Source organism: Vanellus vanellus (genome assembly GCF_965231255.1).
Source record: "Vanellus vanellus genome assembly, chromosome: 9".
Lineage (NCBI taxonomy): Eukaryota > Metazoa > Chordata > Aves > Charadriiformes > Charadriidae > Vanellus > Vanellus vanellus.
The window spans coordinates 22,774,463-22,791,050 of record NC_138914.1 but is presented as its reverse complement, the minus strand read 5'-3'; the positions used below and the strand labels follow the sequence as shown (position 1 = coordinate 22,791,050).

Here is a 16,588-nt window from a genome sequence, read left to right as displayed (position 1 = left end):
TAATAAAAAGCAGCGGTTGTCTGGCTAGTGTTCATGTGGTGGGACATAATCTATTTCAATTAAACCATCTTCTGCAGATGAGTCGTAATGCAAAGTAGCATTCACGAGGCCATCTTTTTTCTACTTTATTTTGTAAGTTTGATCTGGCCATATGAAAATATGCTTTCAACTGAATATTACAAAACTTTAAACTTTTGTGATATATCTGAAATAACTGAAATTTCTGATATATCTGAAATATATAGATAAGTTCACAAACTTTCTCTGAATTTTACTCCCATTTCCCTGCCACCACCACCAATTAAGTTATTTTTTCGAAGGTTTTTCATATTTTCCCTCTTTTTTTGGACTAGGATGTTCTGGTTCAACAATAGAAATGGATTACTCAAACTTTGTGGAACTGCCTTGAAAATTTTGTTTTGGAGGTGGGAAGTATGTTGTAGAAGCTTGACTTGTTCACGCTAAAGAGAAGACAGTAGATTTGGGGATTATGAAACAATAACAGCAGTCACATTGTAGTGACTTGGAGGTTCTGGAAGTGTAAGTTTGACAACATTCAATTCAGAAAACCATATCCATAGGAGAAGTGGAGCATAATGTGGAGACTAAATGGCACGGTATCGTTGGTGATAGCAAAGACATTTTTGTGAGTTGTCTCTAAAGGTGAAGTTTAGAGTCTATGTATTTTGAACTTTTCGGGACAAAGTCCCCTGAAAGCATAGGACAAAAGAGTTGGTGGTACAAAAACTGGGCATAGCTGCCCGAGTCAGTATTGTTCAGGGCTACAGACTGCACACCTTTGCCACATAGCACTGTTTAAATCCATACTTCTCTGGCTGAGTGTCTTCAGTTTTTCTAAATGTCCAGATGGGCAGATCTTTTTCATTTGGAAGTTGGTGCCTGGAAGACAGAAGTCTTTATAACCGCGAGCAGCTCTTGTTCAGGCATTTGGGTCTTTGTGATTGCGTTGGTAGTACTGTGAAGCAGTTGTATATTCATCCTCTTAACACCAGCATATTGTGGTTGGAAACGTAATTAAATAGGACAAGAATTGTGTGCTGTGGTTCATTAGAAACGGTAGAACCTTTTGTTAGCAATCGGATGTTAACTCTTAGGTACCAGCAGCCCGGCATCTCAGTCACTGTGCTTCAGTGGGAGCGAATCCATTTAAATACTCTGGATATTTTACTAGCAATCCCATAATCCAGCCTTTTGTTTGCGAATTGAATGCTTTGAGATATTCCCTGATCAGGTGTGACTCCCTGATGTATCTTCTTTGATCAGGTTCTTTGCGTTGTGCCTGGGTATGTTTACTTTTATTGTGGAAAAACACAATGATTGGAGTACAGTCTCTGGAGTAGAGCAAATCAAATGCCCTGGCAATCCTACTATGTTTCCAAAATATGTAATGGAATTTCTGTGCAAAGAACAATTTATCAAAGGCTCTGTTTTTTAGAGGAGGTAATTCTCAGCTTTGGGATAATAAAATATACTTGAGACCTTGTGGGTTAATTTAAAAAAAATCAATAGGTGAAACTGCCTGCCTCACTTACAGCAGTGTACTGGACTGTATTTATACAGCTTCTGTATTTTTCTGGTCATAAAAGATTATACTCGTAAGCTCCTCAGTTGGGAAAAACCGAATACTTCCACCCCAAATTAAACCTAGGTACTGTAACATGAAATTCCTTTATTTGCATGTCATACTTCCTTATATGGCCCTCAAATGTTTTACTTAAAATGTATTCACTAAAGTATAATCTTGCTGAAGTAAAATGTGCTTTTTGTACTATACTTTATTTTCTGGTGCTTTGTAAAGGAGAAGCAAGCTTATTTTAAGCCTCAAGTTGAAACATGCTTTTGTTTTCGTATGACTTCACTAAAATCACCTTGATTTACAGAAGAGTAATTAGGAGCTTGATTTATGTAAGAATTACAAGCGCTTTATGTATGGGTAAAGTGGCTGGAGAGCTATACCAGTCTTTCTTAACAAATGAAGCCGCTTTGTTACATTTCCAAGGTGAATTTAGCATTTCGTGGCAACTCCTGGGTAAAAATTACCTCTATCTGGGCATTGTGATGTAAGGGGAACATGAAAGAAGTGTGTTGTACCTTTAAGCAAAGGTCTCAGGCCTGACCTGTGTTATGTGGGTTTCTTGTTTGTCAGGCTGGAGGCATTTTCTCATTTTCACAGTTCAGCTGAAAACAAAGGCCTCCTTCTCCTGGCAGGGAGCTCTGCAGAGCTGACATCAGCCTTTTCCCAGCGGGCGGCAGCGCTGCCCTAAGAGCCTGCGCAGGGAGCGGAGGAGTTTCTGCTCATGGCATTTTGTTTGCCAAGTAGCAAAGAAAATGAGCAAATGCCAAGAGTGAAACTTTTTTTTTCTTTTCTTTCTTTTTTTTTTTTTTTTTTTTTTTAAAGAAATGACACTGGGCTGGGTTTGCCTCTGATTTTTAATAGGATCTAGCAAATATGTAACTCTTAACTGCTTGTGGGCAAAGGAGAGTGATGGCTAATACTTTATAGTATTTGAAAAACAGTTTGTGTGCTAGCAAATTGTGGGATCAAATCACTGTATTTAACCTTAAAGTGAATTGATGTCACTCACATCTTCAAAAGGATTCAGATTTTGTGTTATTGGTAAAATTATATGTGCGACTGACCATTTGAGTTTGTATTGGGAAGGACTGTTACTTTTCATAGAATCATAGAATCATTTTGTTCGCTTGTCGAGTACGTCAGGCTGAAAGTTAGCATTTTGGGTTTGGGATGAGCAGGCTGGTGAATGCAATATTTTCCCTACAATCTCTTTGTCACAATTCCCGTTTGGTTTGGTGGCATTAGGATCGCAATGAAAATTAATTTCTATATGAAAATGATCTTACGGCAAAAACTTGCAGCTGTTACGTAGATGTCTGAGGAATAATAATCATACCTTGATTTGTGTGAATACATAATTTGGCTTTTTCTTGTAGTAAAAGAAAGGTCTACATATGAACAATGTAGTTTAATGCGTATTGTGTAAGATGATATTTAGTTTTGGACATAACCATACAGATCCTGTTTCAAATTCTAGATTGTGTCTTCACTTTTCTTACAGTGAAGAATCACAGCGGATCTGATCTTTAAAGCCAGGCTAGATTCCTGGAGTTCAGAAGCTGCTGTGTATCGTAAGTTTCTTACCATGAATATCCAATGGAGTTTGCTCACTTTAATGACACTGTAATAGAAATTACCCTGGCATCCTTTTAAAAAAAAAAAAAAAATCTGACTTAAGCTGCCCTGACAGTTACCTGGATTCAAAGAGCATCAATTCAGGTTAGAACAGGCTTGAGGAGGTCACTTCATCCAACCTTCTGCTTGAAGCCGGGCCAGCTGTGTCCTTCAAGCTTGTAGCAGCTCAAAGCGAGGAATTTTGAGTAAGGTCTGAAGTACTCACACTCCTTATTAGAGGAGGGCTCCATCACTTTCCCCTGTACCATTGCCTGACCCTGGCTGAGAACACAGGGTGGAAACGTTCTGCAGAGAATCAGGTCCCCATTGTGGTGGAGGCTGGTCCCAGCTCCAAGCAGGTCTTGAAAAGATTTAGAACTGGGTTGCAGAGTAGCGTGGGAGTTTTCTGAAAAGTTCTTTGCTGCTAACTACTGCTTTTTTGGTTCCAAACTTCATGTGGTATTAAGAAATATGTTTACACTGTCATTTTATTGTGACAAATTGGAATTAAAAAAAAAAAAAAACCCGACACACACTACTCGGAACACCCAAAATGTCTCTCATTTGCTTGCAGGCATCTTCGCTCAGTTGTCTTGGCACGAATATGCCTTTGAAGTATTTTAGGATTAACCTGGTGTTTTCAAAGCAGTCCTGTTGTAGCTGAAGTCCTCTGTGCTGCCAGTGGAACTGGTACAATGTGGCTCTTGTTGATTACAGCGGACAAAGGATTACAGAGCAGGTTTCAAACCGCTTTTCCTAATTTATTTTTTGTCTTTTCTTGTACGCATTGCTTGAATGATGGACCAGATCAATCAGATGTATTTTCTCATTTATTAATGGACATCACGCACTGCACAAAATTGTACTTAAATTGTTTCCAACAAATGTACACTAAATCGAACCTTCAGAGATGGACTTGAAAGAGCTAATGTATCTGAGTTAATATTTAACACTGAGGTTTGCAGAAGTTCTTATCCAAGGGGGGAGTGTCAGAAAGTACTCAAGTCCCTTTCAGTTCAGGAGGGTGTAGCCAAGCACATGTGAAATTCTTGTTATGAACAGTTTCGGGGCTAAAAATTGATTGATAGCTTATCAGTCCTTCACAGAGAGACCTGATCTGTCAAAATTTGGGTATATGTTTAAGTACTTGAAAAATCAGGCAATATTAGTTCAGGTGTCTCCACTTGCAGACAGAAGGGTTTTGTGAGCTAGCTCCAGAATTCTGCTTTGATGTAATGTTTTCCACTTTCATTTTCCTTCTTCTGTAAAGGAGCGTAAAACTTCCGTAGGGCGTTACAGCTCGGAGCTTCTTCGCGAAGGACAAAGCCGTGTCCCTCATCCTGGCAGAGGGGTGCCAGCACCGGCACCAGGGATCGCCCACTGCTGCGGGTGACATGCAGCCCTGTGCCCACAGGAACAGAACACCGTCCCTTGAGCCCCACCGTCACCTTTTTAGCCAAGGGGAGACGCTCCTCGTTTTCGTTAAAGGGAAATTTTACACGGCCTAAATTATCGTATCTCTACACCGGGGTAAAATCCAACACCAGCCCAAAAGTCTGATAGCTCGGCAAGAGGCAAGAAAAGAACCGGTGACATTTGCAAACGTATTCTAGATGTATATCCTAACCATATGGAAACAAAGGTTTAATCTCACTTCTTTTTATTTAACCATTTTCCCAGATGTTTCCTGCAGTTTGACAGATGTACCATTTGCTAGAAAGTTGCGCTCTTGAGAATTAGAATGTTGTGGACACGGTTGCTATAGACAATGACTCTATAAGGGTAAGATTTGGAATAAAATGTTACATGAATTTCTAGTCGGATAAGTAAATTTCTTTCCCCAGACTGGAAGTGCTGGACTGGACAGTCTCCTTTCATTTTCCCTCATGCTGTAATGCGCTCCAAAAACAGGCGAGCTGGCTTTTAACTCATTCCTGCAAAATTGCCGAGCGCTGACTCCGAACCGGTGGCATTATTTCTCAGTGTTGAAAGGTGAAAACTCACTCCTCGGGCTGTCCCTGACCATCCCGGGCCGCCTTTACCTCTCCAGTAAGCGCCCTCCCCGGCAGCCAGCCTCCCCCCGGCTCTCCCCTGAGGCGGAGCGTGAAGAAATGGAGGCGAAACGAGCCCCCATGTCGCTGCCTTGCCGTGCTGCGACCTTCACGCTAAGGATAACCAAAAAATGCCGGGGGGAAGGGGGCGGACGCCGGTAAGCCCCCCCCCGAGGTACCGGGCCGACTCCCCGCCGGACCGCCGCTGGAAGATGGCCGCCCTGAGGGGGGCCGGGGCGGGCGGCGCGGGGGGACTCTTATCGTGACGAGGCGGCGGGGCCGCGCTGCGCGCCTCAGCCGAGCTGGTGAGGCCCCGGGCGGGCCGGGGGACGGCGAGGGGGGGGAGGCGGCCGCCTTCCTGCGCCCGGGCCATGATCACCCCGAGGTTAGTACCGGGCCGTGCTCGCCCCGAGGTCGGTTAGTACCGGGACTCGCACCGCGGGTCCTGCGCTCGGCTGGGCCCGGCCCCGGGGCTGGGAAGGGGTGGGTATGGTTTGCCCTGAGGATTGATCCCATAAGAGAACGGCAAGGGAAATAAAAGGGCTCTGCCGCCATTGAAGCCTGAAGGTTTTGACCTCAGTTATATGACCACTTCCCCCAGTGGAAAATGTTGCTGGAATCCGCTGTGCTTTGTAGTTGCCGTGATGTGGAGTAAATCAGATACCCATGGCCATACTGCCTGGCGGAACTCACCTCCTCCTTTAAATGTCTTAAATAACTCTGCGAACGCTGTAAACAAACTCTGCTGCTCAGCAGCTCTCCAAGGTTGCTCATTCACAATGTAAATATTGTTCCTAAAATCCCCTGGAACGTGAACATAGAAAGCGGAGCATATTTGTTGGCTGATTGTACCTGCAGGCCCGCGTGTGGAGGGCAGTGGGACGTCGGCCCTCCCCCGGCCCTGCGGGCAGCCCCGGGTACCCGGTGAGGAGGGACGGGGCGGCGCGAGTGTGGTAAGCCATGAGAAAAACTTTCCAAAACATCTGGGGAGAAGTCTCAGCGCACTCCAGTTACTGCTTCATGTAGTCTTTAATGTGGCACAGATGTACAGTTACTGTAAATAATGGAGGAGTCGCACATTACAGTCGAGTTAAGGTCGATTCATGTGTTGCTGTCAAAGTCCTCTCTTTAAAGTCCTCATCTGTCAGAGTTGTTTGAAGCGCGTGTGTTTGAGCTGTACGGACACGGCTGACTTCTTGCTATCTGAATGATAAGGAACGATGCTTCCTGAATCTTTCTGTCACATTTTTAATCAGTAACTTTTAGTGTTCATAAATCAGCCTTTTAAAAAGGGGGGAAATAAAATCCCCAAAGATTTCTGCTTGCGCTTTGCTTTTCTAACTAAATTCTTCCTTAAGCCAGAAGTTTCTGCGAGAGGACAGATAGTGTCGATTGCAGAATTTGATGGTTAACTTGGGCGCCTTAACTGCAGAAGTACCCTTCAAACACACTTAACTGCTACTGCCGTGGTCGCTTTGGTTATCAGCTTTTCAAAGGAATTATTTTACTATGTTGGTATGAGTAGTCGTGCAAAATATAATGAAGCTGTTATTGTATTTATAGTGCTTCTAGAGGTTTCAGTAATTCAGATTTTATTAGCAATTACAAACAGTTTCAATAAACTTTTAATGAAATGTTTATTCCTTTTACAAAACAGTCCATGAAAAGAATCTCATTTCTTAAAACCAGTTATTTGAACACTGGTCCCAGTCTAAAGGTCTAAAGCCTCACTTTTTTTAGCATTTTTGAAATTTGTCTGGAAATGAATTGATATACTTTCTTAGCTTTTCTTGCTTCACATCAACTAACGTTACATTGTGTATCTGATGGATAGAAACCATAATTTGTAAACTTTAATGATCCAGGCCATTTTCCCCTCTTTCTTTTAAGAACCGTTGAACTTGGAAAAGAAAGCTCTATAATCCCATCTCCTGACAATTTGACACAGTTAATTCTAGCACTGTGACCGTATTTTCAGAGACTGGCTTGTGTTGTTAAAGCTCTTATAAATAAACTTGCGATTCTCATGTTGTTGGTATCTTTTATGTCCCACGTCATCTGTTTGAAGGAAATGATTAATCTGCTGCTCTACTGTAAGATTCTACCTGATGCAGTCTTTTATGTGACTGAACTAAAAAAAAAAATCCCATAAACTGTTGAGAATTTGGGGTTCACAGATTTACTTAAGCTGGTACCCACTTCTAGAAAAATAGTTGCATGACAGGCATTGAGTGATGAATGAAAGTATTTTTTCCAAGTAAAAAAGTAGAAAATATTGTAAGGAACAACCCTGAAATTACTATAAGAAAATGTAACTGCCATTTTTTATTTCCTCTAACAGTTCTGCACAGTTTCACCATTGAGTTTCAACACCACCAAGTTTTCCCAGAGCCTGCAGAACAGACTGATGTACCCTGGCAATATTGAGCACACATGTATGTGGCTAATCTTGTTGCACTAGGACACGACCCACTGATGCATCTATTTTATGTGCAAGCTCTCTCCTGACATTGGCCTGTAGTTTTCTCTGTCTGATCATAAATAGTTTTTACAGTATTTTCCAGTGACTCAGTATAAAAGGTTTGTTGCATGTGCCAAGTTTGACTTCAAAAAGATGTTAATATGGCTGAATTATAAAAGCTGCACGTGACCCAGCACGTGAGTTGGTAGAACATAAGAGGAAATGTCTGCCAGAGGTGTTTGGGTGGGCATTGCAGTTGTGGGTACAAATTAATCATTTTATAGCTGCCTCTGAATCTTTCCAGTAACCCCTCTGACCTTCTAGCTGTTTTCATGGAAGCTTCTTTGCTCTTTCCTTATACTGTCAAATTTTCCTTCCCGCTTGTTAGAAATTTTAGGGAAAGTTTGGAGTGTCCCTTTAACCTCATCTTCTATCACTTGCTTTTCTGGATGTTTTTCCCCCTTCAAGCAATTCATAGTGCCTTATGGACATGAAACAGTTCAGACTTCTGCATGGATACTTCTAGTTTCCATTCCAGCGGTGACTTGCCTTTCTAGATCATGTTCTGTTCGTCCCAATATATGCAGTAGCCTGACTCACTCTCCAGATGTGAACATTGGCAGACTCTGCTCTACTTCACCGGCTTCGTTTGACTTTCTCAGAATAAGGTTATTGTGCCTTGAAGCACCTAGATGGTACATCAACTTCTGTATAGTTTACTTTTGAGCTAGAAATGAAACCTTAGTTCTGGGTCCTAATTGGCAACCATAGCATTTTATTTCAGGTGTCTGTTGGTAAGTCTGAGTTTTGCAGCTCTACTGACACTATCTTCCCAAAAAAGTCCTCTCTGTAACTGTAGCAGCAGCGTCTTCTAAAGACAGACCGCATCCTCTGCAGAGCCTTCTTCAGCTTCTGAAACGTTCACATCTTGTGTCTATTGGTCTTCGCAGTTGGCAGGAATAGTTCTTCACTTGCGTGTTTTTCTAGTGTGTTGTGCAGGTTTTTCAAAGGCAACTGGAGCCACTGTCATTTTTGAAGAGAGTGTAATGGAGAGGTGGCTGAATCAGGTAAATCTTACAGGTTTGGTTACAACTCCTTCTCCTTTCCAAGAAATGTGCTGTTCCTCTGACAGGCTGTTGGACTGCAGAGAGAACAGGGAAGCCGGTGACGCCATGTTGCAGGTTAGAGGACCAGAAAGTTTCTCCGCTTTGGCTAACGCGGTTGGCAGGAGGCTGAATAGTTTTTGTCCTCAGTCCTTGAAAACTCGGTCAGAGCTGATGGGAGTTGTATTCAGCTGTTGGTTTTCACCTAGATATAGTGAAACAAAACTTTGGAGAGATGAAATGGGCTTATGTTTACGCTCCAGAAATCATAGTGCGTTTTAGGAAACTTTTTATAATTACTGCAATGTCCAGTTATACCTAGACACTTGCCATTGCGGTGATACTGAAATGTTCCAGCTCCACTTTTTGAGGTGTTAGTGATTTTTTTAAAAATTAATTTTCCTAACAGACTAATTCATATTTACAGTTAACCTCAGCAGAATTAATGAGACCAGTTACCATTTCAGATTTTTTCCAGATACTTATTATATGTTAAAATTTTGTTGTTTACATCTCGGGTATGGCCTCACATAAAACCTCTTCAAAAATTACGGTATTTTAAAATGAGCCATGAGGTCTACCACACAGAATGAGAACCTAAATGTTGGAGGTTTGGAGTTGAGCAGGCAGGCAGTAGAAGCGCAGAGCAGAGGTTCTGGGGTAATTTTTTTTTTCTTTTAGTAAAGTTGAATTACAGGTTTTGATTTTTACAGGTAACGTAGTCTGTACCTATCGCAGTAAGGTAACTTTGTCATAATTTCTGGATTGTATGTGTATGCATGTGTTCCAGCAGTGATGTAATTTGTCATGTAATAAATCCCAGAGTTTTACTTAGGGATGGAATGATTGATTACCATTATAAAGCAACCAGTGCTACCTTTCAAAACAGTCCCATGAGTGTTAGAGAAAAGATGGCCAAACATTAAAAAAAAAATTCCTGTGAGAAAATGTAAGTAGGATCTGAGATTGTGTTAATTGATTTTACTGTACATTAGATTTAGATTCCAGTTTTGTGGGTTTGGCTTTTGACTAAGGTCTTACATCATGCGGTTCTCTTGCATTCTTTCATACTTGTGAATGTTAGGCCTTCAGGAAGGGAAGCTCTTCTGTATCTGAATGTTTTTGCTTGGTGCAGGCAGTAATGGGACACTCCTTTATGCGTTTCACAGCTTATTATGAATTTATTTCTTTTACTGTGAAATCTGTTCTTCTGGTTTCTTACATTTGCAAGTAACTATCTGGTCCGAGATTTTATCTCTGAAAATCTTGTTTTGGTGAGGATAAATATAGAAAGCGTGACCTGTGTTTGTTTCTATGTAAGATTATCTGATTTCTTGTTAGTATTTTTTCAATGGTTTTATTTTGACTTCCCATCTCAAAGGTCTTTCCATTGGCTGTAGCATTGAGCTAAAAAAACCCCAGTTTGTGAATTGAAACTTTTTAAGGGAAGGAGCTGCAGAATTTTGAATCGAGAGGAGCAGAGAGAGCAGGGGAAAATAGGTACAGTTGGTGCAGGCATACTTCTGACTCTGAAAGAACTCGCGTAAACGTGATGCTCAGTTCTCCAAACTGGGCCTGGTGCTTAAGTTGGAAAATTCAAAAGAACAAAAGCTCTTTTATGGGAAGAGTTAAGTTTAATTATTGGTGGCTGAAGAAGCTTTGAGGCAGTGGTTAAAATCCGGGGTGCCTTGCTGAGTTGTTTCTAGCCTGAGGCAGAAAGTGAAGACTTAGCCACCTGCTTCTTTCCTTGTTAACCACACTTGAATGGGGGAAGAAACGGTGGATTTGCCAGCTACAGACCTGGGTTAAAGCACCACTTTGTAGCCAGCTGGCTAGCACAGCCCGTTTCGGGAGTCCTCCAGAACCACAGCAGCAGGCATAGCTGCTGTAGTGCTGCTTCCAGAAAGGCCTTAATGGAAGATCAGTCGTCAGTTTTATCTGTGCGTTAGTCTGAACATGATCTTCCGTTTGTCCAAAAATTGTCCTGGGGGGGGGGGGTTGGGGTGGGTGGGGGGTAATACGCTGTACAGATAATGTTTAAATAACAGCAATGACAAAAAGGAGGGGCATTCTTTATCTTTCTCAGGAAACCATATCAGGTGTCCAGATTCTGTGGAGGAAGTGATTCTTGCAAAAACAATAATCTCTTGCAAGTTGCTTACTTGAAAGCTTTTGGGCATAGAGTACGAAGCCATAAAAGGAAAAGGCTACTCAAAGTCACAGGGAAGCATAAAGCTAGTGAAGTGGGATGCAAAAGGCTTGTGCATTGAAGTGGCAGCTGTTCAAAGTAGATGCGGTTTGAAGAGCGTATTGGGCTGTTTGGAATATTTTTTCGTGTTATGAATACTTCAGATAATTGGCTGACACTCAAAGAGCAAACTGCTAATACTTTCAGGTTTTGTTTGGGTTTTGTTAGTGAATTTGGATTGCTTAAAAAATTCTGAGTAAGTGAAACGTAGGATTTTCCCCTCTGGATATATATCACTGTATTTTTGAAATATCACCTTAAATTCTTGTTTTCCTGCCTCACAGTAACAAAATTAATGTATGCAAGTAGATACTTTTGCAGGAAATGATCCCCATCATGTGGAGAAGATACTTTGTATCAGTGGATTGTAAATCCTTAAATAGTCTTTAACAAAAGCAGCTGTCCTCTTTCAGACTTAAGAGTTTGTGAATAAATACAGTAAAAGATGTTAGAAAATGAATATTATTAAGATGCTGAAAATACTAAAAGTATATTTGAATTAGGTTACACAAGTGAAAGTTTACTCTTAAGCAATATCATCCATTGTGTTTGTGTAAAGAAAACATATAATTAAAAAGCATTGTAAGTGGATACTTGTTCTTTCTGCAAGTGAAACGCACTCCTACATTACAACCATCTCGAGTTGGAGCTCTATTTTCTGCCAAAGGGAGTGTGAAACGCCTGTGATTTCTTCACTGGGAGGTACAGTAATACTTTTGGCATCTGTTCCTTAAGGATCTGCAGGCTGGAAGTGAGTGCAAGCAAAACTGTCCCCTTCGGTGGGCCTCTTTTTTTTTTCCTTTTCCTTAAGCAGCTGGCAGCCTTAGTCTGTTCCTGTAAGATGAGTGTGAATTACTGCCACTCTGTGCCAGGGAACAGAACAGCCGCATTTAAAGGGTGTACAACAACAACAACAAAAAATACTAAGAACAATGCATTTTAGCTACCTTTGAACTGGTTCCTGAGGAGGACTGCAACATTGCTTTCAATTAACAAACATTATTTAGAAGCAAACTGAAGCAGACTTTCAGCTAACAGTCAGGATGTGTGTGGTTTTGGTATGACATCCATCTAAGCACATGATGCTTGGTAAGTGCTGGAGCCTCGGTTATGATTCATTGGGGAGAAACATGGAAAACAATGTCTGTTTTTCAAGTGTTGGAGAAATGAATTTAAGGTTGGAATCATGTATAATTTTGGTAAAATAAACCTGCAAGTAGCTTGAATAGCTCTGTTGAAAGGGAAGTAAAGGGTGATGGGTATGGCTGATGTAATAGCGTCCCGCTGCCTGATGTTTGCTCAGGTTCTCACCGATATGAATTGCTAGCTATTTCTTAAGCCAGTGGAGATGCACTGGCAGACTCACCACTGAAGATGGAGTCCAGAGTTACATATACTGATTTCTAACACACAGTGGAGTCGGGGGATGGTAAAGCTGTTTGGACAGCTGGATTTACTTGTAGCATGTATTTTTGAATTATTTTTCAGACATGGTCAGAAATCCTTCTATGTAATTTTCTGACCTTATGTTTGAGCTAAGAGATGCATCGCTGTACTCGTTCAGTGCCTGTAAAATTTTTACGCTAATTCACTTTAGTGAAATATAATTATCTTAAAGACATGCAGTTTTGATTGTACTTTCAGACAAAGCATCTAATACCAAAACAAGAATGACTTCTCACTACCAATAATTTAAAAATATTGTAACAAACTTTGTTTCTAACAGAAAACGATTTTTAAAGTTAGATTTTGAACTAAAATTATTTCATAATATGAAATTGATGAATACTCTATAAATAATTTTCTGTACAATTGCTTTACAAGTGGAGTCAGATGTCTGTAGGATTTGCTATTTATATTTAAATAGGAGGGACTCAGAAGTGCTGGTATATTTTCACAAGGGCAGAGCTATCATGTTACTATTCTGCACGGTGCTGTAAAATTTTCAGCTGGGCTCAGAAAAAATAATATCTGATGTGGAAGTAGAAGCCTTAGCTATTTTTCTCTTTTTTGCTAAGACTATATAGTTGAAGGTGGATGAATTGAGGAGAAGATTTTTGAGGAGTGGAGTATACACTGTTCCCTGCCCGGAAGAGGAGTTGTTCTAATTTAGGAAGAGGGAATTATCTGCCTACAGAAAGGGCTAGGGTGTGGTCTGCTGAGATTGCTGAGATAATTCAATAATTTTAGGTATCTTTAGGGAAGGTCTGCCTACTGTGCTCTGCTTCCTGGCCTCAGACTGATCCCAGCTCTGTTCAATGGTCCCTTCTTCCAAAAATCTTTGCAGAAAAGTTCATTTATTTATTATTTTTTGCAACAAAACTACCACTTCACCAATATTTAGGGCTATGACTTTTTGTTTAAAGGGAGGATGAGTGAAATAGGTGCTGTTGTGTAAAATGGAAAATTTCTTTTGCTAGGGAATTTCAGTAGGTTTGTTCATCACTGCTCACTTGGGAGCCCTGCCCCCCTGCACCCCTGTAAATGCAGCACTGAGTTGTTGAAATCCCAGTTCTAAGAAAAAAAAAAAAAAACAACACCTCAGACAACTGGTATAGCTACATTTTTTTTGTTTGTTTGTTTCATTCTACAAGTATTTTTGGTGGAGGAAACAAAGGTTTTTTTCCTTTGAAAATCAGCTTGTGCTTATTAAAATATAATAATTTTGAACGGGGTTTATTTTTTTATTTTGAGGCAGTGAAAAGTAGGAATCTACTGGAGCTGTGTGTGGTGTTGCAGCCTCCAAATAGTTTTTTAAATTGTAGTAGACCAGATAATATTTAGTTGAAAACTAAGATTTTTGGCTTGCAGCCACCAAAGATACCGCATTGCAGCAAGAAGAATGAGCCATCTCTACACGGCATTGCCTTTATCACTCAAACAATGATTTTCGCAATGTCTTTTCATGTTATTATTTCCCAGGCTATCTAATGGCTGTTGTCCAGGTACAAAAACAATCTGCAAAGGCGTACTATTTATGAAGTTCCATGCTTGCTTCCTCAGGGGTGGTGAAGGATTAGTTTGCCGTGTTCAGTAGCTGTTTCAGTACTGTAATTCAAGATGAGGCTACTGTACTTTAAATATAGAGTCTGTTGTGCTGCCATTAAGTCACACATTTGCATCAGTCATTAGCTCAGAGCAATGCAATTCTAAACTTCTTTCTGCTGAATGCTGATACTGCAAAGTAGTCTTGTGAATTGAAATGGTACCAAAGCTGGCAAAAGATCGAAATGGAGCACTGTGAGAATGTATTTCCTGGTGGTTGGAGTGCTGCTTTATTGTGTCTAAATCGGGCCTATAAAGAAAGAGTCAAGAAACACATGATTTTCAGAGAACATCTTGAGCACCAGCTGTGAAACCTTGAAGGTTAGATTTTATGGTTGATTCTGCTAATCTGCAACTACTAATTTGTAATTAGTTAAAAGGGAGAAGCGATAGGTGGGGGGGCTGAGTAGGGGGATCCGAACGGTTACAAATTGTATTGTTATTCTGTTGGCTGTTCCCTCCGAAGCATGTCAGGGGAATTTGGCATAGAGAATAAGCTGTGTCCCGAGGTTCTCAAGTCACTGGTTGCCTGGTACTGTATTAACCCTCACTTGTACTGTGATAAATGAGTTGAGTTTCGAGTCAGGCGGCAATAGCAGATTTTGAACTTACACAACCAAGTGACTCTCAAGCACGCTGACGAACAGCACTGAAGACTTGTGATGAGTTCAGCAAAGGTCCTGCTCCTGAATGCAGCACAGATCTGCACCCTCATCTCAAGAAAGATTAGATCTTTTTTAGGTCTTAGGTGAGAGGGGCCGCAAGGATGACAAAGATGTGGCAACAGTTTTTATTTGAAAAAAGTAGTACCCTGGAGAAAAAAGGTTGTTGAACACAGAGATGAACTCGGGAGTGACATGAAGATGGTAAGCAGGAAGTGATGGCTCTCTCTCTGTCCTGATACAAGAACTAGGGCAAGAGCAGACTAAGCCATTAGACTGCAGGTGAAAAAGAAAGAAAAAAAGAGCCCGTGAAGAAAAGGTACTTAACAAAGCATGTAGTTTAAACCGTAGAATCCATTGCCACAGGATGCTGTCGAGGCTAAAAGTTTACATGGTCTCAAAAGGCACTTAAACAAATGCTGTGCAACATAGCGAGCGCCCCTGACTGCCGGGGCAGGTTACAGCAGAGCACCCTGTACTGGGGTTTCAGATTGTCCCTGGTGTGAGGGGTGCTGGGCCAACCTGCCGGCCTGAAATGACGCACCAGTGTGTATGTGTGAACAGAGGGAGGTGTGGTGTGGTGTTGGAGAATGAATGTGAACACCAGTGCTGTTTTGATTTTAGGTGATATGGAGAAATCAACTTAAGACAGAGTAATATTATTGTCTATTTTTTAACTAACATAACCCAAAAAGTAACCATTAGATAAATGTAAGTATTTCACTTGTATAAACCTGGAAGGATTTTTTATAGCATTTTTGTTGATAAGCTTTGGGGTTCTTTATTTTCCTCTGTTGGCAGGGCTTATTTTTTCCCCTCAGCTGTTAGCATTCCTTTGTTGAAATAGGCAGTAGATGTTGAAATAGGCAGTAGCTTCTTGGAGTTGTAACTTATTTCAATGTTGCATACTATTTGTCCATCTTAATTTCTAGTATTACAGAAAACATATTTCTGTTCTTTTTCTATCTCCGCCTAATATTCATCAAAGCATTTTTCAAGATTGCTGCTGTATATCAATTTGCTGTGTTATACTTTAAAAAGGGGGGGAAAACCACCTTGTAAATGGATTTTACCCACTCATAGAGAGGACATCAGAAGACTCTTGAAGTAATAGTGAAGTGTCCTAGAAGACAGACTGTACTTTCCATAGAACTTAGAACTTTCCATAGCTTTTTCCTCAGCTCACGCTTATGTGAAAGATTGCCTGAGCTCTCGTTTCACACTGAGGCACTAGGTAACTCTTACCATACTGGTATGCTCCAGGCTGCCAGTCGTACCCGTGCCTTCCTGGGTAATGGTTATGAACGACTGCCTTCACCAGTATGAAATAAAGTGCCTATCCTTTGATTCACTGGTTTGCCTTTAATGACGATTATATTGCTGTATGGAAACTGAAATATCTCATGCTTAAGTACAAAATCAGTATGGTTTTAATTGCAGTGAATGATAGGCTAATTATGTGAGTACATCTACCGAGATTTACTGTTCAGTAGTAGTTTGAAATTACTCTTTTAAAGAATGGTTGTAATTAAACGATTCTGAGATAATTGCAGCGTAGTTTGCTTTTTCTTCATTTTCTCATCTGAAAATTTTGCTTCCTGCCTTGACTCGCTGCGTTTTGCTGATATCAGCCTATGTCTTTTTGAGTAAAATAAACTTTTCTTGGGCTTCAGCAATGCTTAGAGAATATTGCAGTTTAGGGGACAGAGTGGGATGAATAGTATGTTAAATGAGGAGGTGTCTGACCTTAAGAAAACATGATCAGTCGTTACTTTAACTTGGTGTAGATAGGTATCTGAAGAAATTC

The 16,588-nt window shown here is 40.8% G+C and overlaps 1 protein-coding gene across 3 annotated transcripts in view; it reads left to right on the top strand.

Moving 5' to 3' along the window:
- The window catches only part of VGLL4 (vestigial like family member 4), a gene marked incomplete at its 5' end in the record, with an annotated part of 84,680 nt that overhangs the window by 62,126 nt on the left and 5,966 nt on the right, over positions 1-16,588 (top strand). The window lies entirely within an intron of this gene.